Below are 24,189 nucleotides of genomic sequence, written 5' to 3'. Positions count from 1 at the left end.
CTGTGCCTTGACTGCATTTATATTTCAAGATGCAAACCAAAATATGCAAAACTAGCATCACAATAGTGTGTGCTAACTTCCCCGAAGGATGTCTCTCGCAGGTTTTTGAGAGTCTGCACATCTTTATGTAGACCTGGCAGCACTTTTTCCTCATCACCCCCAAAATATCCTTACTGCTTTTTTAAAAAAAAAAAAAAAGTCTTATTTACATTTTTTTTCCTGCAACCTCAGATATTTTACCCAAGTTGAGGGGAAATGTATAATTTTGATGCTCAGCTGCTATAGATGGTCCACCCTGGGCTGCCCCTCACTTATTATGATGTCTACAGCTATTCTGCTTTTCAGCACTTTGCTGGGTTTATATCAGCAACGTGAACTTCTCTGGGGAAAACATTACTTAAAAAAAATATACACTTGTGATCAGTGCTGGTTTACACTTGTATATTTGAGCCAGGTCGTTCAGTTTGGCACTTTAACGAATGTTTGAATGTTTCAAAAGAAAATCAGTTTAATGTGATTTCCGTGATGGAGAACTTTGAATGAAAATTGTTGTGTTATTCCAAGCAGGCTAACTCCAAAACTACGACTCATCATGAACTGAATCTTTGCATCCAGAGAAGCCCGACAAAAGACACCAATAAGGGAGTGAGTTTGGTGTATGACGAGGATAAGACGAGGGAAACCGGACGAGCCGTAATTTCTTTTATCTCACGTCCTCTGTCTGTTATCATTTATATTTTACATGTTGCTGGCTTCCATAAAGAGCATTTAAAACCCCTGTAACCCTGTCTTGGCGTCAGTGAATGTGAAACCAGTATACAGCACTTTATCTGGCAACGTTCCTGTTGTGAACAATAAATCTGTATGAGTGATCCCGTGACACTGCGTGTTTTTGTGTGTCTCGTGGTGGAGATGACACCATCTAGTTGCTTCAGAGTGAGGTAATTGTTTATTCTTTACTTCTACTGAAAACCAGTGTAAGTGATACAACCATTGAATTTTTTCTGGAAAAATAGTCACGCATCTAATTTAACTCATTACGATAAGTAGAACATGTATGCCTTTTTTCCTGTAATGGGGAATATATTCTCTGAATTTCATTGCATATTGACTTTTCTTTCAACACAACCTTATAAATGTTGTTTGTTAAGAAAATAGGGCAAAACTAGAGCACTGATTACAGTGATGTAGAAAATTGACTATGATGTGTTTTTCTAGGAGACTCTGCACCGGCACAGCGTGAGCTCAGAGGAGAGGAGGTGTTCAACGGTTTATTTTTTCTTAAAGGAATTTCCACTGACACGGCTGAGCTTAAAGCCAAAATGAAAACAATCTATAAATATGACTCCTCTAATAAATCAAATAAAGGCCCTATCAACAACTTACTCAAATAACAGGAAAGGACAGGGGAACATAGACATAAACACCCTGCAACAAACAAAGGAAAAGGACTGAACAAGTCTGATCCAGGCTCTTTTTTTAGTTTATGTGTCATCTGAATGAGAAGAGCCTCGTTCCTTCTGCCCCACTTCCCACTGCTGTAGTTTCAATAATTAAATGTTTTAATTTAATTTCAAATAATCAGTTATCCCTTTAAGTTTGTAAACCAGCATGGATACACACACTCATACATTATACACAGACCCATCCTGCTACATCGTGTTCAACACTGTTAAAGAGGTGAAGAGGGCTTCTCCTCTCCTCTCCAGACTGCATCCTGCTGTGAGTGTCAAAACAATGAGACTACTTGCGTCCAGATGGATGCTCTGCTAGGGGAGTGCGGTAACCATGATAGGCCTTTTTTTTGGGAGCACAGCCCACCCCATACACACTGACAAACACACATGCACACACAAGCACCCACCCCACCACAATATACCTAGCTAGACACCCTACCACTCCAAGCTTCACACTGACGACAGACTGCAGTAGTACCCAGATGCCACTGGGATGAATTAGCGACTGATAAACAACATAAGGGGTCAGTTAGGGCTGAGTGCAAACGCACACCCCTTGGGACCACCCACCCACACAGAGCCACACTGCTTCTGCAAACTGGTGTTAGATTTTCTCATGCAAGATACCTCTTGTATGCAACAAATTGTGACGATTTGAACTTTCTGACAAACCATTAAAAAAAATCACAATTTCTTATTTTGCAGTTTTTTCTTGATACAAATGCTCCATATATGCTTTAAAATAACTGTCTTTAGCAGGGTGGCCCAATTTTGAATTAAACGACATGTTTTTTGGAAACACAGTAAGAAGAAAAGGCTAATTTCTCACTCTTCAGTATGTTTTCATTATATTTACTTGTGGTTATCATAGACGAGTAGTCGGTCTTGCTGAATACTTCCTCATCTTCTTGGAGGATACATAATGAAATGTGGTTCTTTTTTAGTATGTATGCAGGTGAAGTCTGTTCTCTCACATTAAATGTCATTGTTATAGTTTTATATCCATAATTCTGAGTCTACTTGAGTGAAGGTGACACAAATTTTGTCACGTTTGTGATACTTTGCATGCATCGTCCATGCAGAGGTCTTGAAAACAGTACAATAACAACAGCAGGTGCAGCCGTCTCCAACCTAGTCTTCAAGTAAATCTGGCCCAATTCCAGTCTGGCTCCCACCCCCCTCTTTCTTTGCTTGTGGAGGCCACACGAGAATGCTGAGAACTTCACACGAAATGCAGACCATTTAACCTTAACTGCAAGTGTGTTATAAAGTCCTCCAACACTAGGTCTTTGCCAATAAAGCCTCACTACTCACAGTTTGTAAGGGTGCAGTAACTGTTTCATGTTGAAACCTCTTGTCCTTCCAGATACCAGGTTTGCGTGTCAAACAGTTTGCTTTGAATTAAACACTGTGTAATGGCTTTCAGGAAACTTGAAAGAACAAGAAAGAAACAAAGAAACAAGTAGAATGAAACAGTTTCATTCTGTTTTGTCAATGACTGGAATTAGAAGTTCTTCCTTCTGTTCATGTAAGTAGAAAGAGGCCATCCCAAAACTTACTATTAAATTTATACCCTAAGCCTTAATTCAAAGACCCGTCGTTAACACCAAGTGTGTATATTCCACGCCCAGATGGACATCTTGGCTGTTTGTTGGGATCACAAAATTTATTTCACTCAGATGCAAGGGATCCATAGCATACTCGCAGATATAAAAAGTACCACACTCGCTCTAAATTATAGCTTGCAGTTGCTAAACTTAACTCAACTCATGTGACAATACTCCAGGAAATCACTACAAATGTTTGAGATATAGTCTGGGACATAACCTCCACCCAAAACCACAAATTGGTGTGTTTACATTTGGTCTTCTTAAACAAACAAGATATAATGTGTTCATAGTGAGATAAAGAAAGCCGGCAGGCTGAGTTTGTTTTCCTCTCTTTCCAGACTTTTTTTCCAAGATAAGCTAACAAGCTACTGGCTACACTTTCATATTGATGAATGTGGTGGTGGTGACAACATTACCATTTATCTTTAAATGTTACTGATTTTAATGCTGTTATTCAGGCTGCCAAAAACAAAATGAGTGGTCAAAGCTATCATCATAATATTTAGGGCCAGATTTAGTAACAGACAGCGCCAGTGTAAAAAATCTCTGTTGGTATCTAAAAGCTACTGTTGTAGTTTCCCAAAAAGGCAGAGTATCAATTTTGTGACCAGAAGCCACATGGCTAATTACCCTAATGATACCTTCACAAAGATCCACCTTTGGGAGTCGAAGGTTATATTGTTAATAGATCTTTCTGATCTACTACAGTGTGCTAATTTATATACAAATATGCAGTCAGTTCATTGCAATAATTACCCTGCAAGAGCAGCACAAATTAGTAGTAGTATCAGTAAGCTGGGGTTTTACACGGGCTTCTCTCTGAAAACAGCATGGCAATTAAAAAAATGACTAGAGGCTGAAGGAGAATCAATATGTTTATCATATAAGAGATAACTCTTCTGAATTGCTTGGGACTGTGTGCAGCTCTGATGACTGAGACTGAGGTGGAGCCCAGAAGTGAGCTGTGTATAAATGCCAGTCTGTACCAAATGTAGAAGAACAGTTAACATTATTTAGATTTTGAGCCTTTTTTTTTTTTTTTGTAGGCTGTGTAAGGTATTGCAGGTATTTATTAAAGTCATTATTACTTAGTTTCAGAGTCATACAAATTGACACAGTAAAAGAAAGAAAAGAAACAACATGAAAATTGCTCTGTGAGTGCACTGCTGAGAAAAAAACATGCATAGGCATTTTAAATATGTATCAATCTCTGTGTAGAAATGTAACAAAAAAACCCTAAAAACTGAAACAGTTTCTGTTCAGTTCTGCTCAGTTTCTATGAATACTTGTATTATTGAGGTGCAGAGAGGGACTCAGCTCTCAGCACTCTGGGTGACGACTGAGCGAAGAGCTTCAGAACAGAGTCAAAGTTTTGGCACTGCAGTCACAGTCACAGCTTTGAGTCATCCGCACGTCACAGTTAAGTTCTATTCCTGATAACATTTCTCCCTCTCATTACATTAAATGAAAGCTCCAACTATCACAAATCCCACAACTAAAGTAACACGTGGTTTTTTGTTAAATGTGGCATTAAATTGTGTGCCGGAAACATTAGTTTGTATTATTCATGTAAATCTTCCAAAGTTTTGTGTTATGAAAGGGAAAGTCCAACAAATAAATATGCAAAAATAAGTGTGTCCACACCTTTCAGTCACGAAGTTGATGCTGCACATCTTCATTAAATCCTGTAGCTTTTTGAAGTGAAAGAAGAATTTGCTGTGGTGCATAGTTTAGTAAATCTGGCCTGTGGAAACCACAAATCCCTTTCATGTATCTTTGTAATATACAATATTGAAACATCTGTGAAAATGGTAGAATTCATCGATTAATGGGACTCAGAAAGATTGGAAGTGTCTTAGATTAATGTCTGTATGTCTGACTTTAATAAATAGAGAGCATTATCTGGCAAACAGAAAAAAATAATGATGAAAACTACATTTATGCACATGACACAGAGTCTAACTTCAGACGGGTCAGATCTGAAAGTAATGCTTTGTGTTCTTCTGCACACCTTTTAGGTCAGCTGTAAAAAACATCACAGGTTTACGTGATGGAATAGTTTGTAATGAAGCAGCTCTCCTCTGGATGAATCCTGCCTTCACTTAAGCTGTGCTACACATCTGTAACTCTGATGTTAACCCCGTGAAAAGTGGTGGAATTCAAAATTTACCAAAGAGTAAGTGAGGGGGGTGAGATGGCTTCAAAGTTAGAGAGAGAGAGAGGCAACTATCACAAAAGAAAGAGAAGCACATGCAGAGCTTGAGATGTTCTTAAATTCAGTCTAGCATTTGATCGCTTCTGCGCAGTTTTATCTTAATAATGTATGCAAACTTGTGGTGAAATTGCCTTAGAAACAAATAACTCAAAAGTGTTTGTGCGCATGAAACCGATACTACTAAAACAAATGGCCCAGCACCTCTGATTAAGATGTCTATGACCTTTAATGAACTCCTTCTGCAAGCACAGATTCACTGTGATGCGCACGGTCCCAAAGGCCTCTGATCAACAGAAGTAATAAAATCTATTTTTCTCTACAGAACTGAGGTAGCTAACTAATCAGAGCTCCAGCAAAAGCATCCAGTGAGCAGCTACTAGATATCTCGATGAATTATACTGTAATTATATTGCGCCTGTGTTATTTAGCTTTTGGATTGAGTGCGTACACTAATGGTCCCCCCATAAAACTGACTTCCATCAGTGAGTAGGTTAAAATTGCAAATCAGTGCGTGTGTGTGTTTGTTTACTGTGGGGGCGATTATTTTGTGAAGTCACCGTTATTGATCAGGTTCTCTGTCAAACTCTTGAAGATGTATTATGTTCATTTTGCGCTATGAAGCAGTAAGGATCTCACTTATTGCCCCCTAATCTTCAATTCAGTGGAGCCTTTGGAAGGAGATTATAAATGTTGTTTGTGGAAACCAAGAAAAGAAACTCTGCTGAGGAGGATTATCTTGGTGTTTTATCATTGCTCATCCAACAGGAAACCCAGTGCCATTTTTATTATCAACATCCAAGAGTACGACGACACAATGTCGAGTCCTTGGCAATGGTGTGATAGTTAGGCACGCAGGCTTCTGTGGTGGTTGATATGCTAATGATCTTGAACTGGCTATGATAATAAGGCTCTCCTTCCAGAATGAGCAAAAAAGCAATAAAGATGAATGACAAAATCTAGGAGAAAGTGTTGTGGACCAGAACACGTCCCCAGAAGCTTCAATGCACCTTACACCCTCCCACAGATGTTCAGCTGGGCTGAAGTATAGTAACTATGATGGCCATAGCATATGAATCACATTATTTTAATATTCAAACCACTCACTGATCCTTTGTGCCATAATGGATGGAAGAACTCTCATCTTGGAAGTGACCACTGCCGTGTGAATAGAAGTGTTTCAGCAGATTGCTGCTCACTCACAACAGCATTGTATTGATTCGCAGCAACCCTTCTTGCTTGCTACTGGATCCCTTCACTATAGGGGTCAAAAGTTCACATTTTTCCTTTAATTTGTTATTTGTCCGTTTCAGACTCATTAGCTGTCAAATTCTCTCATTTTTTACACTAGCTAGCCATCAGTCGTGCTGAGGACACGGGGCTCAAAGGTTGTATAGCTTTTTATCTATAAATGAGAAGCTGATTGGACTGATGCAAGCCAATTAAATTACTATTTTTGGCTGAATCCTAGCAATGCTAAGAGAGACGATCTTCCTGAAAGGTAATAAAGAACAGGACTAAAACCTATAGTTTTAAAATCTATGGCTTTTTTGCCCCCAGATGAATAAAGGCAAGAGCTTGGTCATACATATGTTATAAATACAATTTTAAACTCAATTATGAATTTCAGTGAAAGCCAACGAAGGGAGGAAAGAATAAGGGTGATGTGTGACCATCAGATAGTTATTGTTAACAGCCTATCTGCTAAAGAAAAATTTAATAAAAGGGTAAGTGGATACTCTCTTATATGCTCCTCCCATTTTGCCCCTGCTGGAAATCTAATCCTTCATCGGTGATCAATAGCATCGTTTTTCCTCTTTGTTTGTTAAAGGTTTAGAGGAATAGTAACATGGGCTGGACTTCTGATCGGTATTTTTTAAAAGTCAACTTTTATTCAGTGCCAAAAACACATACTATGGGTTACTTTAAAGAGCACATAGTATTTCTATTAATTTGACCATGCGCTGACCTCTGAGTACATTGATTAGTGGCAGTGCTATGCACTCAGCCATTCGTTAATATTGCGATAAACATCAATGTACTTTTACAAATGGGATGAGAGGAGGGAATGTTTGTGCATCCTCAGCAAAAAATGAAAGGAAGGCGTAGGGCTACTCATTTTGATCTATACTCCCTTGTCAACTACATACACCCATTACATAACATCCTTATCACAAGAAACCAGGGACACGGGAAGGAAGAGAAATGTGCTGATCTCGACTTGGCTCGGTACAGTGTTGCCTCGCTATGTAAGTTAAGATGAGGAGATTGAAAATGTCCCAAACTTAACTGGGCTGCACTGCTGGGTTGGACAGAAGTGGGATAAAGTCCAGTCGTACTGAGTCTGACAGTCAGTCAAACTGACCCTGAGGGGGCGCTGGACTGGAGTAAATGCTGCTTAACTGGGCTGGACAGGACTACTGCCCTGGGAATAAAAAGCTTACTGTTAGTTTATTGAATTATTACTTATTTATTTTAAAGCTACCTGTTAATTTTATTATGTCTACCTGTATCTTTTTTTTTTTTTACCAGCTATGTTAATATTCTGAATACACTTAATATTCTCATTTATTTTACTCTTTTTTTTCACTATGTGACTGTTTGTCTGTGAAAAGCACCTAATAACTACATTTTACTTACTTATTACACCAAAAGGGACAGCCAATCAAAAGATGAGGTTAAATGATTATATGATCAGAGCTATAATGTTTACGATTCTCTTTAAATCACATGATCAGCTTCTTTTGAATCAGAATCACAATCAGAAAGACTTTATTTATCCCAGAGGGGCAATTCAGATACAACAGAGCAGCATGACGTTAAAGATAAGGACAGGGCATAAACAGGCAATAAGAGTGAGATATTGCCTTTTTATTTGATGACTCAAGATTTTTTTTGTATAATTATGCACTTTCTCCCACAATAAGTAACTGCCAAATCTAGAAAATTGTTTCCAAATAAAGGATACAGAGTTTCTTCAACTTTTTAACATGTTTTAACATGTTCTCTTAAATGTAAAGCATTTTCCAAAGTAGCACTTTAAAGAAATAGTGCAGAAGCTGTTAAAAGCTTCTTAAAGCTCTCTTTCTTGGGAAGTAATAAAGAGGGGTGCATTTGAAAGAAATTATACTTACTTAACTGATATGTTTGAAACACATAAACAACAAATTATGTGTTTAGCACAAATGATTGTTAATGATTGTTCCTAGAAATTAGTCTAAGAAAATAAATTTTAAACCTCAAACAACTTTCCATCCCGCTCTTTCTGAAGAAACATACTGGCCTAGATTTAAACATATTCCAGATGTATTTTAATAATATGTTTTGGACATAAAGTCTCCTTAAACTAGAAGTTTCTGAGCTTCTGATGTAACTTCAAGGAAAGTTTTCCCTGCAAGAACTTTGAGGAATATCTTCTAATGATCTGTGTGGACTAAGATTTACTAGATTTGACTTTTACATTCTGTTTCAACCCTTTCGCTCCTTTCATACCCAGATATTCTAGAAATTAGACTGCTCCTCCTAGATAATTTGAACATGTGCAGTGTATATGTTGTTTGTCGACAGGGATATATCACCTCTGTGCTAAACATCAGGGTTAAAAGGCATCCTGGAAAGACAGTGATATACATGTTTCTGACAATGCCTTAATGGAGACACTGCATCATTTTCTTTTTGTCCTCCCTTTTCTCCCATCTTTCCTTTCTTCTTTCTCTATGTGCCACACCCCAGTCGAGAGAAGGGTCTGGGGGAGGAGAACAAGAGTCCTCTACAAAAGGGATGCATCTTCCATGCAGAGGGTCAATATGGTGCAACCAGGCTACTGTGAGTTGTGTCTTGTGGCCTGATCCTCCTCCTTTGTGTCAGCTACTATCTCCACAATGGAGCACTAATGGGAGGCTTGGATTTCCCTAAGTGACACTGATTAATGGCTGAGAAAGCAGGCACAGATCCTTCTCCCCCTTATCAGTATGAGCCCATACTTATCTAGCCTTGAAGTATGAAGTGAAGTAAATCTGGAGGGATGTTTGGGGTTTTTAGAAGCTGAGTAAAAAAAATCCTAAGAGGAAAACTAGCTGTAAAAAGTTATAAAACTGTCACTCTGTGAAGTTTTTTAGTGATCCTGAGAGCAAACATCTGCACATTTACACACGTAACAGTGATAAAGCAGCATTAGCATTCATTTGGCGTTCAGCTTCTGGCCACCTGGTGAATGTTGTTTCAGTAGTTGTTCACATTTTAGGACAGTTAGGTATAGTTTTGCATTCAGCTCCTGAGGATAATATCTGCAGTCTGTAACCTACAATTTCTGTAAAGTGCTCCCTCTTTTTTCACCAGCTTGTTTCTAACTATGGTTGGACAGGTTTTCTAAACTTTATCAGGAAACAAAGCTGTCTGCTGGCCTTCAGCAGGTTGATGACAGGAATCAGAGCGATCTAAACCAATAAAGTCTTGGACTATAAGGCAGAAACAATGGGCTGAACAATGGTGAAACTCTCCATAGAGATGAGGAGCACTCAACTCAAGTGATGTGACTTTGTAAATCAAAAGACACACCTGACATTGCACCGAGTCATCCGACTGATCGGTGCAGCTTATCTTTACATTTCAGGGCCGGGGAACTGCTCATTTGTCTCGCTGGAACTTTGTGAAAGGAGCTTTGTAAGAGTAAAAAACCTTGTTCGTGTTATTCATCTCAGTGAATATCAATGGTGGCATTACTGAGAAACAGAAACTGTGAGGGTTTCATAATGCTATTCATTTCCAGCACTTGAGATGTGTGTTATGTACACACAGACACGATATCGTCCCCCTGGGAGCCGCCAATCGTTTTGTCTGGCCTGGATCCCTCTTTTGTGTCTCTCTCTCTACACTCACGCACTCTTACCCTCTCCCACCCCCTTGGTCCCAAAACCTGATATTAAAAACGGATTACCGAAAAACAACATGGGCAATTTCCTGCCGTCCTGAGAACTATCCCCCTGTTGAGAAGACTCAACTCTCCTCCCTCCTGCCTCCCCTCTCTATCTCTATGTGTTTATAGCCTGCCAGCAGAGATTTGGAGGGGTGACAACAACAGTAGTGGGGGATGGTGGGGTGAGTTTAGTGGAGAGGTACAAGTCTATTTCTTTCTATCTGCCTCTTTCGCCCCATCCGTAGTCTGCCAGCAGAGATTTGGAGGGCAACAACAACAACAGTGGGTGATATCGAAGGGAGGAGGGACAGAAGTGTGACTCCCCAGCGAACAACTCTCTGCCAAGAAGGAAGAAGGAAAAAAAAGGAGGGTGAGGATGAAGGGCAGAGGGGAGGAAATGGTGTTGCAGACAGAGGGGAGATATGAGAGGTGGAGAGAGGTGAAAGACTGCAGACAGAGGAGACTATGAATCAAGATAAACCTTCTGTCCAGTTGTATCTTCACGCTAGAAATGAGTTTGAAGTTTTGCTTGAAATAAGGGAAGGGCAAAATAATATGTATACCAAAAATCTGGCTCTTAAAAATTAAAAATGCAATATTGCAATATTTGCATATAAATCACTCTAAAGGTCAGCTGCTGTAAAAAAAAAAATTGTAAATGTTTGTGATTTCTATATTTATTGTGTCAATTTTAATACTTGTATGTCTCACAACATGATTTCCTTGTGAAAAGTCGCCGCTTTCATATTTTGTCATGGAAGTTTAAATTTTAAATTAAACACCAATAGTTTCATTCTTAATTTAGGTGTACATACAGATTTACAATTTAAAATACATTTTTATTTATTCTTTTTCACATGGGAAGACTTAATGCTAAAATAAAAAGGCGCCATAAGATAAAAGGTTCAACACCATCATCCAGATGTTAGATTAATATATGCAACGTTCATTGTCTATTGTATTGAATAGAAAAAGAAATTATGGTAATCACATTTGCTGGCAGAATTTTCCCAATTTCACGCTTCCCACAAGGGAAATCATTTTCATTTGCCGATGAGACTAAAACCTCTCCACACAAAAACCGCTGTGTTTGATGTGGGCTCATGCACAAGCTTTCAACTCATATCTGACCTATCATCCGCTCTGTTCACTCCGAGCAGTTTACGACACACATTAAACTCAGCGTGGAGCACAGTCACAGGTCACTTTAGATGTTGACCCTCATACCAACACCCTGGTCACTGCTGTGACCTAAAAGTGGAGTCAGAGTCTGCATGTTTACTTTTACATTGTTTTAACCAGACTTTAAGTGTAATTGCTGCTATGTCATGCTGTTGTTACAGTGCTTACAATGCAGTAATGCACTACAGTTATTGTAACTGCACATTGTCACATCACTTAACTGCAAAAACTTTACCCATTAGTCTGATTTACATTCACGAAGCAACAAACACACATGTAACCGCTGCAGCTGGTTACAGAACACTACCCCTCTGCTGTTGGTGTTGTGTGCGTAAGCTGTCAAAAAGTAAAAAGCGTAAGGGAAAAATGTTTCTATCATGTTTTCCTCTCTGTGCACTGCTATTCGGGTCACACTGGCCTCCATTCACTGGCTACAAACGAGGGCTCTGCGACTTCTCGCTGTCAGACTACGCTCGGCGACTCTACACACACTACACGACTATAACGTAAAACCTTGTCTCATGCACTTCTTCTCCTTTGTCCCATTATACACACAATGTTTTCATGCATACAGACTGAAAAACAATCCACCCTTTATCCCTCTCACTCTGCAATGCACACATTTATGTGCACAAATGCATACCGAATCCACATAGACTGAATAGCACAAACTCAGAAATCTGGGTAAGTATGCATAAATGTTTAATCTAAATGGGCAAGTCTTACTCTTGTCTCAGTAGCTGGTTTCAAGAAGCATCAGACAGGCACGTGTGCACTTAGGCATACTCTAGTATTTTTATACTTTTGAGGATAATTGTTAACATACTGTATCCTAAACCCCAATGCCTGTTCTAACCCTAATCTAAACATCATTTTAATCTGAAACTAAGAAGTCTAAACTCTCAAACATCCCTTTTAAATATGGTTTAAAATATATTAAACCACACACTCACAGGTAGACATTTACACAACAGGGTTCATCCTTTGACCAATAAACAATTCCTTGACTTGCCAACAATCTTCTCTCCCTCCCTTCTTCTTCCATTAACACTCACACATCTACTATACTTTGTGTACAGTGTATGGGACAGCTGCCGTAGCCCCTGCATACATCCCACTATCCATTATAATGCACACATTGTGGTCAAATCCCCCTGGATCAGGAGTGGGCTGACAAGCGCCACTCTGTGCCTGAGGTCCCTCCAGTTAAGCCATTGTAAGCCTTTCAGTATCACAATATAGGCTCCCCCTTAACAAGGCAGGATATGGGTCATTGGGTCAAAGGGACTAAGTGCTGTGTATTACATAGGAATTATGAATTTGCCTCCCACTCCTCGTCCCTATCTACCACAGATAATCACCTGCAGATTATCCCTCACCGAATCCTGCCCTTAATCAAACCCCTCTTAGGGAAAGTAGACAATATATGTTGACATGTTTTTGTGTAGCCTAAACATGAGTGGGAAGGTCTCACTGTTAATTAGTATCCCAGTGGACCCAGGAGAGCTCTGTGAACCGAACAAGATGTCTGAGGTGGATTAAATGAACAAAACAAGGCAGCCTACTTTGGGTCAAGTTAATGAGGGTGACTGTGACACGAATAAACATGAAAACAACCTCCTTCAAAAGATAAAACAAGTATGTGAGATAAGAGTGAGGGAATGATAACTTTGGCTTAAATAGTCCCCCTTTTTCTTTCTCTATCGCTTCATCTCTGTCTTTGTCACTATCTGTGTTTAGCTAACCGTGGAGCTGTTGATTTTTGTGATACGTTATCTCTTCTGGAGGTTGGCGTCAGTTTTTAAAGAAATAGGTCAACATTTTGATTATTATTCTGATTTGCTGTCTTGTGAGGGTTAGATGAAAAGATGCTTACCACATGCCTCACGTCTACGCTAAAACCAGCTTAGCTTAGCTGTGCATAATGAATGGAAAACGGGCAAAGCAGCAAGCACGGCTTGGCCCAAAGCTGACTAAGTAACATGTAGCAAAAAGTCGTCCCATCTATCCATTCATCCATTCACGATCACCTCCTCCAGGTTTTCCAGTGACACAACGACGGCATTTCCAAACCAGGTGAGAGACCGAAAGATGTAGTCTGATGTGTCCCAGGTAAACACCGGGGCATTCTCCCAGCTGGATATGCAAAATAGCTCACGACACACTAGTAGAAGTGGTAGCTCTATTCTGAACACCACCTTATCATGTTGGAGGGGTTTATGTGATCCCAGGAGCAATTTGCCCTTGGTATGGTCTCCCAAGGCAAACTGGTCCTGGGTGAGTAGCTTGATAAAGTGCAATTCACAACACCTCTATGAAGGAAACACCAGTGGATTGTGTTACCTCACCTGGTTTGGTGTTACCAGCACTCCATCTTGGAGCCAGTCCTGGGAGAGACCTGCACATGGAAGAGTTTAAAAAACCCAGCCGTCCAACAGTTACAGTTACTTGCATGCATAAATCTGTTATTAAAGGGGAAATAAACTATAGAGACCTTCTAAAACATCCATTACATTACAGAGTGATTCGCAGCTGAGTAAATCGCATGTTAAGGATAAGAATACATGTTCAAGCATTTAGACACACAGTCAAACATATGGTCAGTTAAGAAAATGCTAACCTTTAAAAAATGAGTTTTCAGCTTGTGGTCATACAAGCCACACATTCAGCTGAGATGATAGGCTAGGCATTACATCTCAAAAGTGGGATTCAAAAACAGGATTTTGAGAATTTTTTGAGGATTTGAGGATTTAAAATTAAGAGTGTGGAACAGTTAAGAGACCCTGATCACATCAGGTGTCAGCAGAAGCCTGGTCATTAGGCATTTATTTGTTATTAACAAAAAAGATTCTGAATTTCTCTGGAAGCTAGTGAACAGGTGAACTGCTAGCACAAGCTAGTTTTTGTTAGCTGCCTAGCTGCTATGTTGCAAACCCACTGAAGATGGGTTAAGGATGACTGAGACAAGCCCTGGAGCCCTTTTTTAAGCACATGCAAAGTGAGTTATAAATTAAGGTGGAATTAAAATTAAAACTTGTACTAAAAGTTCCAAATAGCTGATGTCAGAAAAAAATAATACCAGGGGTTCTTAGCAGATGCTTTGATACTGATGCTGGTAAGAGGGTCAATGTCATGACTGACATCTTTGGAGAAGCTTCTCGTGGCCAAACACAAGAGCCTCCCTTTTAATATGGAAGTCTACAGACTTACTTTTAGAAGCCAGCTTCAAGTGGCCACTCTAGGAACAGCAGTTATCTTCACTTCCACGTCAGCTTCCTTTTTAAAGCCCTGGAGGTTGCTGCTTTGTAAAACTGCATGCCCACATGTCTACCCATCTTCCTGAAGATAATGACAGTGGATATGCTATACTCATTTTGTCAATTTTTTTTCTTTACATTAGTACAAAATTAAGATAGCTAATCTCTGTTAAACCAAACTGAGCACAGTCTGATCTCTTTAACTTAAACCGCCCTTTTTTGGGTATGGCCAGGTTGGCTCAGTCTGGTTCTCTCCCCCCTCTGTGCTTTGGCATTCCTCCCACCTTCCTATGTGACATATTGAGTGGTAAGGCTAGTGGGCCAGTGGTGAGTGGGCGTTGGGGTGTTGAAGAGGAGGTGAGTTCAGGATCTCTAAAACCTTCTTGTTATAAGCAACACCCCCCCCAAGTCGGCCGTCTCTTTCAGTGGGGAACTGAAATGAACTCCATGGGAGGGCGTGGAGCTCCATTGCGGGCGTCTGCTTGCACCACCCCACCCCAAAGCTGGGAAGGGCCAGCCATCTGCGCCTTTGTCTAAGAAGGGGGGATAGCTACCCATTTCTTCTCTGCACACCCCTTCACACACACACATATACAACCACAATTAGGACAGCCCGCAAAGGAGGGAGCGAATTAAAGATTTTCTTCAAGGTGGAGGCAATTCAACCCCTTTCTGTTTATCAGTCAATTCTACTCATCCTTTGCCATCTTAAAGAAAGAAAGAAAGAAAGAAAGAAAGAATTAGAAACAGTCATTTCTTTTTCTCTGCAGCTGGCTCTGTTCAGCTCTGTCCCTCCTCTCAGTTACACAGTATGGCATATCAACTTTTCCCTCTTCTTTCTTCTCCGCAGTTTCTCCCATCACACTGGCACACAATGGCAGGCTCTGTTTGCCTGGGAGTTGCCGATTGACTTGCCGAAATTGTTCACATAGCTCATTGTCTCTGCCCAGACTTTTGAGAGAAAAAGACCAGACACCCCTCCTCAAAGATAATGTTTGAATTAATCAGTGGAGCAATAACTTTCCATTAAAGTCAATTTTCACCAAAAAGTGAATCAAGACTCACAAATTTAAATATCAAACGTAAAGGCAAAACGAAGAAAGGAAAGTAAAACTTCCATATAGTGACAGCTGCACCTTAACCCATAATTCATTTTAATATCAGTGAGGAGCAGAATGGGCAAAACAGAGGAAAAAACGTGACATCTGACATGTAATCAGCAATGGAAATGGGATACTAAAGGGCCCATTCAACTTTTTTAAAAACCTCTTTGGGAGTAAAATATCACAGAGCATGGTTCATGACCAGAGAGCTGAACAATACACATCAAATCACCATTCAGAGGCTATAAGAGTGGGAGAAGAATAGAGGCGAGCCGTTTGCTTTTGATAAGGCGCAGATGTCCAACGGGGAGACATATTTAGACTGCTGAGGAGCCACAACGGGACTGCTCATCTATACGGCCTCCTTCTGTCTGTGCTCTCTGTTCTGCTTATGTAGATGGGTTTGTCATTTAAAAATAAGCACAGCACATAAACACACACACCTTAAATATGTGCTTGCCTGGGACCAACAAGCTCAACGTGGCCCTAAAGTTCTGACTCACTTACTTCTCCCTCACCCCCATACGGCCCCATTGTCTGTGGACAACAACTCAGTGAATGGAAGACCTAGTTTTGGCTGTAGAGGTTGGAGGACCCCCTCCACTGCTCTTTCCCTTTGGCTCCTATTGTTTGGCTGGGCCTCTGCCTTGCTTGAGGCCCATCCTGGACCTACTTACCCAGAAACAACCAACTGCTAAGGTCACCCTATTTCCATTGCTGGTCAAAGGGAGAAAGGGGACTATTTTAGTGACAGATTTCGGTTTTCCAATGAGTTATTGAGATAGTTTTGGGGGTTTACCCAAGTTTTGTGAAGAACTTGCCTTGGCGAGATCATAGAAGTTCAGTGCTAGTACAGAAGCTTTAACATTAACAGACTTTTAAAAAAAAATGTGTGATTTACCAAACTAGAATGTGGAAGAATATATGCCATAGACAGCACGAAGGATGGCTGTAGGTACTGATTTGTCTTGGGAAGTCAGGTCTCAAGATGAGCATTTTCACAGTCTCTTCTCTGTAGATTTGATTGGTAAACCACATGATCATTGGCTGATGACTTGGAAATCACAAGTAGCCAATGAGCATATTGGCTCATAATAATTTCCTCCTTTTTATATAATATAATCCTCCTTTTTCACATTTAGACAAAAATTGTATAAATGGACTTACTGTTTTGCACAGTATTGATACCATAAACTCAGTAGCAGTGTTTACACAGAACCCAGGAAAGGGGACGTTTTCCCATAGACTTCTGTAGGACAGAAAGTCTTTCTGCAACCACACCTACTGGTAAATGGTAAATGGTAAAATGGCCTGTATTTGTATAGCGCTTTACTAGTCCCTACTGCACCCTTGATGGCCTTTAAAAAGAATGCAGATTCAAACTGTTTCCCCATTGGCCTAACTTTTTAGACAGTCTATGACGTTGCCACTCTATTTCACAAACATGCATTTGAAAACCACAATGCTCAATGCTGAGCCATTAGCAGCAGCACAGCAAAGTGAAGTTTTGCTTAGCGGGTGTAGTTGGACAAACCTGCAACCTAAAAATGACATATCTCACCTGCTTAATTTACACCTGGGTTTAAAATATAATCTGCATATGTTATCTGCTTAAGGAAAAACCTTGTTCGTGTCATGTGGAAATTACACTGGAAATGTGAAAAAGTAATCACCTCAGAATGATCATGTTTAGAGGTGCTTTGCATTTTGGCTGTATCTCAGTCAGATTTGAATATAATACAGTCTGGCATTGCAGGACAAATGTGAAAATGTGAATTAGCCTTTAACCCAGGGGCCCCCAACTCCAGGCCTCGAGGGCCGGTGTCCTGCAGTTTTTAGATGTGTCTGTGATCCAACACAGCTGATTCAAATGGCTAAATTACCTCCTCAACATGTCTTGCCGTTCTCCAGAGTAATGAACTAATCATTTGATTCAGGTGTGTATATCTAAAACCTGCAGGACACTGGCCCTCGAAGCCTGGAGTTGGGGACCCCTGCTTTAACCTCTCAGTTCAACCAATCAGTACAATCAAACATGTAAAGTAGTGCCGAGTACTGCAAAAAATGTAAACAGACTCCAGCATGCAAGTTGGCATTTGTCCTTAATGTAGCTTTCCCTGCTATTTTAATTTGAAGAAATCCTATCAGTATACAGGTACCTATGAGATAACAAAACATCTGTTACTACCAAGTGAAAAAGCAAAGACTAAATAGATGTTGTCACCCAGCTAAAAGTTTCTGAACATTTTTTCTGAGACATTAAACCAAAACAGGGAGCAAAAAGACTCTAAAATACTCTCTAAACATGAGTGGTTCCAACTTTTTGAAGGCAAGGGTTTTTTTCTTTTTGTTTTGTTTTTTTGTTTTAATCAAATTTAGCCTTTTTTTCTAAAGTGATATTCAGACTGAGGAGCAAGCAATAATACATAGGACACTTTCATTTTTGAATTTCAATTCTAAGTATAAAATTAAAATGTGTTTGTATTTTAATTAATAATGATTTGGAACATCTATAAAAGCGTTTTGATTTCAGGTCTTGCTGGGCAAAATTAAGTATCAGTTAAACACATTACCTAACCCTACGGGAATGAAAAAAAAACCTCATGAGGACTGATGACTGTGGTTAGTAGTGACACTTGATCCCAATCTCTATGGTTACCAAAAACACAACAAAAAGCACGTTGCAGTCTTACGTCCAACTGCATTACTCCTCTTTCATCAGCTTGTTTTCAAGTCCATGCAATCCCAGGTTTTCTCAGGCTGGAGTAACACAGCAATAATGGTAAATACATCTCCTCTGATAACCTGTATGATCCAGGTTTTGTGTAACACCAAATTTGTGGCAAGAAAGTCATGTATTTTACTTACAGTGACACTGAAATGTTAGACTTATTTTAGAATTTGGAAGCTGCAGTCATGTGTTCAAGGGTCTGTTTGTGCCAAAGGCCATTACAGGGTCTGGTGAGAACTACAAAAACTCCTGATCTAACCAAGACTTGCAATATTTTATCTAGCTGTAAAGTCCCAGTGATCCTGTTTTGAGATTAGTGCACTGTGTGTGACCAGATTTTGTAAGATTATACAAACTACTTGAAGAATATTTAGCTTTTTTTGCACATCAAGCTAAAAAACTGTAAGAGCCGCAGACTGTAATCAGTTGTTTCTAGACGCCTGGTAACAACTGTTAAATAATCCCAATAGGATTTGTGAAGTCAGCGTTTTTAAGAAATCTTATGCATCAGCAGATCCAACTCACCACACTCCTTTGAAACCTGTTCAGTACTATGGAGTACAGTTATTCATTTCTACATTAAGTAGACTTTACAGTTAGGTTCATAAGTATTTGGACACCAAGTTTTTGTAACTGTTGTGAAACCCCAAAGTTTCTTAAGGCAAAGAAATGGGTCCATGGTCAAGTCAGTCATCCTATTTCAACCCAGTAGAGCATGTCTTCACTTAGAAAAGACCAAAAATAATGCAGAAAGAGCCGCAAACTTGCAACAATGGGAAGTGACTGCAGTAAAGGCCAGGCAGAGCATGGGCATGTAAAAATGGCTGTCCATTGTTGTAATGTTCTGTGAAGAAAAGTGCAAATCTTGTGTCATTGTCCAAATGTTTGCAGACCTAACTGTATTTTATTCAAACATGCACACTGTTTTTGAAACTAACTGGATAATAAGGCACGTTCAACTGGATTTCCACCATTAATTATATTTATAAACTAGAATTTATAATCAAAGCAATAGAATAAAGCAGTTTCAGTCCAGATACAGTGCTACTGTAAATAATATGGATTGATCATTATCAGAAGCCTTTTACTGATGTAGCAAGTTAACTGCATGCCATTGAGCCCTAAAAAATAATCGTTGTAGAAGTGTAGTAGTACTGGAGAGTTTTGGAGGACTCCTCCTGACTGTAGGCCTCTGAGACATGGCAGGAAAATCACAGCCCTCACCTTTTGGTGTTACTCCAGGTGAAAGTTCACTGTGTTCATTGTATTAGCCTTACACTTGATCACGTGTATTCAGACCATTCCTTAAGCCATATAAGTATGTGTATTATTTTCTGTCATCTTATGCTTCTTAAGGGCCTCATTGTCTTTCAGTGTACCGCTTAGAGACAGAGATGGAAGCGATGTTTCTTACAGAGATTGTAGCCAAGTGTCTGCAGTTTTCACAGAAGTATTAAAAACACTGAGCTACACCTCAGCTACTGTGCCAGCCAGAAGTAATTCAGTCATCCGCTAAAGAAAAAGCAAAATAAAAAGTGTTGCTTTGCACTGAAGAGAAAACTCTGATTAGTGTTTCTTTAGGCATCATATTGAACAGACTGAGAGTTTTATCTAATCATTGAACTAAAACCCCTGTTGTCCCCCTCCAGTTTATGCCCAGATGATTGATGGATTTGTAAAACAAGTCTGAAATGTGAACGGCTTAGTAAAAAGGCAAGGGAGCAAAACAGACGGCTGAACATTTCAGCAATATTTTGCTTCCTTGTTCTTCCATTCAATTTAAATGCACAATAATAGTAGGAAGTGCAATCTATAGGATTCCAGTAACACATTCTTTGAATGTGCAAGTCTGTGTAGCTCTGTGATTTACATAAGAATGCAATGTGACAAAATCACTGGAGTTGTACTAGCTCTCATTCTCACTTGATACCTTTATGTGTCATCTTTCAAAATCAAATACTGGATTTTATTGAGAGATGTTCCAGCAACTAAAATGCTTTGGCTCTGTATCCCTGTATCGGACTTCTGCATAGAATTGTTTTACAGATTTGCTTACATACAAATAAGTCACGTGTAGAGAAACACACAAAATTAAATCTGATGAATTTATGTATGTCGTATGTATATTAGGGCACAAAAAAGGCATAGTGAACAGACTGAAAAAAATGCAATCAATAAATGAAATTTAAAAACTATATATATATAATTAGCTATTACCATGAAATGACAGAACATAGAATGGTGATTAAGTGCTTAATATAGTACATGCAGATGTATATAAATATAGGTGTGTTTTTATGGATTATTTCATGTGAACAGAATTCAATGATAGCATCATCCCAACAGAGGGCTTTGCTTACAGGCTGACTTGTGGTTCGTGGGAGGCAGAGCCTTTGTCTATCAGGTCCCTCTCCTGTTTGGATATAGACCAATAAGGAAAAAAGTCCCAGCAATTTTTTTTCTGTCAGCTGGTACTGCATATAAAATACTGGCACAGGATGTTATGGTAATTAATACGTAATAAACCAGAAAAGCATAAATGCCAGCACAGGTTACATTATAGGCTCTACAAAGATCTACAAAGAATTCTAAATCAGGCCTCAGTTTATACTGCAATAGACTAATAAGCACTTCTTTTCCATTCACGTCTTCATTCCCCAGCTCAGGTGTTTATACGGCATTACTGCAATTCAGTCAATTGCATCTTTTCTCAACTATAGCCTGCACTTTGTCCTATCTCCCTTTGCTCTCCTTTTTTCTCTTTTCTTTCTGCGTGCAGCAGATGGTTCTGCTGGAAGTTTCTTCCTGTTAATGGGGAGTTTCTCCTTCCCACTGTCACCAAGTGCTTGGTCATAGAAAATCTTCTGGTTGCTCTCTGATATTATAGGATTGTTACCTTACAATATAAAGCACCTTGCGGCAACTGTTGCTTTTAATTAATTCATATAGAATTGCATAGCAATAGCAAATTCATGCAAACTGTCTGCATCACTTTTATAGTTGCTTCCAGCCTTAGCCAGTTCAGTGTGAAAACATCATTTAACTGTTTGTTAGCTGACAGTATCACAAAATGACAGTAAATATAGTGATGCTCATTTATGTCAACTCACTGAAAATTGCCTGCTAACTTTGGGCTTCACCATGCCTGACTGAACTCAGTAATTCAAAGCCTAAGTTATTACATATTTGTGTAGCTAATTTTGAAGAATAACAAAAGCAGTTTATCTTTTATTCGAAGCAACTGAACTGACAAATTTCAAAACTGAAACATTTACCATTTTAAACCCCTGGCAATCTGGCTAAATACAGCCATGCTTAAGTTCTGTCTTTTATCCTGTGGGACACCCACAACACACACACACACACACACACACACACACACACACACACACACACACACACACACACACACACAGACTGACACCCCCAGGCAGCGTGCCCTCTCCTGCTGGGCTCCGTCTTATCCTAATGGGATTGCCATGGTGGAAGTCTCCTAATAATGAAAATAATGAAATCAGCAAAGACCCAAAGTAAGGTTACTGCTCCTCTCGCAGGCAGCATACCCAGCCAGACTGCACCCCCTCCCCACCCTCCAACAGCCTCAAAAAACAGACGAGAGGGGAGGGAATGGAGGAGATTCACAGACAGACCCCGGGGGGAGGAAGGTGGAGAAGTACGAAGAAAAGAAGGGAAAACACAAAAAGCAAAAAATAAGGGTAAGTATGTGAAGAGAAGATATGCTGTGCTGATGCTATCTTGTTGAAGCATGGACAGCTCATCTGATCAGTAAACGTGAGATGGATTTTATAAACAGAAAGGTCAGATTTAGCATACACATGTAATAATCAATGTCACCCCTTTTTCCTTTTTCTTTTCACCCCTACACTGGATATGCTTATATCTCTTCAGCTTCCCTGTTGGAAATGTGCTCCATAAATGAAGCTGGCTCGTCTGACACAGAACCTGAGAATGCCAGATATGAATTCAGACGAAATTACCACAGGTATTCAACCCAAAATAAAGATGCATTTAGCAGACCAGGCAGGGAAATAAACACAACCAAAGATGAGAATTGTGGGATGTGCAAGAAGAGGAATAGAGGATTTCCTCTGGGACGGGACACAAGAGCAGTGACAACAGGAAATCAGTGTGAAAATGACAGAAAGAGGATTCCCACAGCATGCCTTCCCCTGCCTCCTTCACTGTTTTCTCATTGCTTTTCTTCTCTCCTCCGGCTCCTTTTCTCACCTCCCCTTTAGCATCTTTGAGTGCGTGCCACCGTCTGGTTTCTCCAGGGATCTGAGGTTACTCATCTACAGCTGAAGGAAAGATGAGACCAATGGTGTTAACTGCGCCTCCTGTTTTGGAGGAATTAGACAATGCGTGTGGTGTTCGTAGTGTTTTAATTTATAAATTAATGACCTAAAACAACAACCGGGATAAAGGTTTGTGCTTGACAGATAATCTGCAGGCAGCGTTTTAGATAATCAACGATGCTGGAACGTTTTTCATGGATGATAATTTACTTGCCATATGTAACAAAAACGCTTTTTCAATTACACATTGATAAAGAAATGGTAACAAAAAACATGTCATAATACATGACCCAATTACAGATTAGGGAGCGTTGAGTAAAACATCCCCCTTGAGCCAACAGGTGGATCTCAGAAGGAGACATAAGAACATTTTGGAGCTTAAATAAATCGCCAAAAGTTGGAGGATGTGTTTGGTGTATGATGTGAGGAGAGTAATACATGTATTGTCTGTGCCTGATATTTATGCCCTAATATCTTCATAATTGGAAAGGAAAATTCTGTATTTAAAGGATAATGTTGGTGCGAAGTCACTGGTTACCACTGTGACAAAGAATCTGTAATCAACCTACTGTTTATTTCTGTTTGAGTAACATATAAAGAAACTAATAAACCAATACACAAAGAATTGGCTTTGCATTTTCAGTAAAAGTATAATTATCAATTTAAACACTGTTAGGTTCATTTCTGGAATAAACTGAATTTTTATGATTGTTTAAATTTGAACAAAAGTGGACGAAATAATAGTTTTTTCTGTGTTAACTTTATATAACACAAAAGAAATGAATGTAGTTCGTGGTCCCTAGAAACCCACGGATGGTTTCTAGGAAGTGACCAGGAGGGAGTCATCACTACTAAGATTCCAGTAGCACCTGCTGGAGAGCACAAATTAATGCTATTTTGCCATTTACTAGTATAATCAGGCTAAACAAGGAACATAGGATGAGGTCATGTCTCTTCCTGTTTCTCGTCCTGTTTTTCCATCGACTTGTTTTGCTCGAGTCCCATTATTGCCCCCCTCCTATGCAAGTCATTAGCTCTTTGATTCCGCAGTCTCTTTCTCATTCTCCCTCTGTCCCGCGCACACCCTCTTTTTCTTCTCTTCCTTTGCTGTCTCTACTCTCTAATTTGCAGAGGAGACACACTGCCCCAAGGTCCCCCTGGATAATTTGGCAACATCCCACATCAGAGAAGCAGGGTAAAGGCGGGTGGCTATAGGGAAGGTTGTTTTAATATCTTCAGGGGCGTACGATGCTGCACCTCCAGTGGAGTCGCAGAGACAGCAGTCTGAGGCCCCTGTGGATAAATGACAGCTTAGCATGTGAAGTATTTTCTCACTGGTCTTCATTCCTGTTCTCACTGACAGCAGAGAATGAACATGTTGGAAGTGTGTCATTCCCCCCTCTCTG

At 39.7% G+C, this 24,189-nt stretch overlaps 1 long non-coding RNA gene across 1 annotated transcript; it reads left to right on the top strand.

Moving 5' to 3' along the window:
- Positions 1 to 18,432: 18,432 nt before the first annotated feature.
- On the top strand, positions 18,433 to 23,398 carry LOC102079253 (uncharacterized). The gene is made up of 3 exons (XR_266529.1): positions 18,433 to 18,518; positions 22,022 to 22,183; positions 22,377 to 23,398. It is a non-coding gene; the product is annotated as an uncharacterized LOC102079253 (long non-coding RNA).
- The last annotated feature ends 791 nt before the right edge of the window (positions 23,399 to 24,189 follow it).

Source organism: Oreochromis niloticus, linkage group LG6, assembly GCF_001858045.2.
Source record: "Oreochromis niloticus isolate F11D_XX linkage group LG6, O_niloticus_UMD_NMBU, whole genome shotgun sequence".
Classification (NCBI taxonomy): Eukaryota; Metazoa; Chordata; class Actinopteri; order Cichliformes; family Cichlidae; genus Oreochromis; species Oreochromis niloticus.
Note: the sequence above shows the minus strand (reverse complement) of the source record. Positions and strands in the feature narration are given on the sequence as shown.